Source organism: Tupaia chinensis, unplaced genomic scaffold (genome assembly GCF_000334495.1).
Source record: "Tupaia chinensis unplaced genomic scaffold, TupChi_1.0 Scaffold000291_1, whole genome shotgun sequence".
In the NCBI taxonomy this organism is placed as follows: Eukaryota; Metazoa; Chordata; class Mammalia; order Scandentia; family Tupaiidae; genus Tupaia; species Tupaia belangeri.
In genome coordinates, this window is record NW_006159776.1 from 640,564 (window position 1) to 641,414 (window position 851).

At 63.5% G+C, this 851-nt stretch overlaps 1 protein-coding gene across 4 annotated transcripts in view; it reads right to left on the reverse strand.

Moving 5' to 3' along the window:
• Positions 1 to 541, reverse strand: part of ABCA1 (ATP binding cassette subfamily A member 1) — a 151,718-nt gene extending 151,177 nt beyond the window's left edge. For 3 of the 4 annotated variants that reach the window (XM_027772665.1, XM_027772663.1, XM_027772664.1), the window contains exon 1: positions 295 to 541. The gene's annotated coding sequence lies outside the window, so the exon portion shown is untranslated. The remainder of the gene's footprint in view (positions 1 to 294) is intronic. The other variant, XM_006150595.3, reaches the window with a different exon arrangement.
• Between the last annotated feature and the right edge of the window lie 310 nt (positions 542 to 851).

Here is an 851-nt window from a genome sequence, read left to right on the forward strand (position 1 = left end):
CGGGCAGCAGCGCCTCAGCACGCCCCGAAACTCCTGACCCCACTGCGCCGAGGTACTGCGCCGGGTCTCCACGCCCGGAGATGCTCTCTGGGCTTCACGGCCTGGCGAGCCGCAAGCAGAGCAGCGCCGGGGTCGCCAGAGCTAGTCCACATTTACAATGTCCCTCCCCGTTTGCTTTGTAAAAGATGTGGGTGTCAGGGGTCCTGGTCAAAGTCCCCGAAACAGAGCGCTTCCCAAAGCCTCCTCGGCCCCCAAACAAAATAATAACGCCCAAGTCGCCGAAGAGCCTCTTACCTGTTTTCCACTTTTGTGTTTGCGTCTCTTTCCCCCACCCCTGGACAAACCGGAGAAGGGGAGGAAAAGAAGGGAGAGAAGGAGGGGAACAGGGAGCAAAGCGCCCCGAAAAGCTGGTTCTGGAGGCGCGCGTTCTGCGGAGCCCCTGCCCTGCCCTGCCCTGCCCACCAGCACCGGAGGAGAGAGGTGTCGGCCCAGCTCAGCGGGTCCCGGCCCCACTCACTCTCCCTCGGAATTACTGGTTTTTTGCCGCGACTAGTTCCTTTTATAGATTCGGCAGTGCCTCGCGCCGGGGTTACTATCGGTCAAAGCCTGTTCTCTGCCTCCTCCCCCGCCCGGGTTCCCGGCCTCTGTTTATGTAGTTCAGTCACTCAGCACAAAGCACGTGGAGCCCCGGCCCGCCCCTTAAACGGGCGACGTTCCACCGCTGCCCGCGGAACTGGGCAGGAGGTGGAAGGTGCTGTGGCCGTCACGGGGCCGCGACCCGCTGTGAGTGCCCCCGGCCTGGGTCTGCCAGCCTAGGCGAACCTGGAAACGCTGGGCTTGGGGCTGGGCCC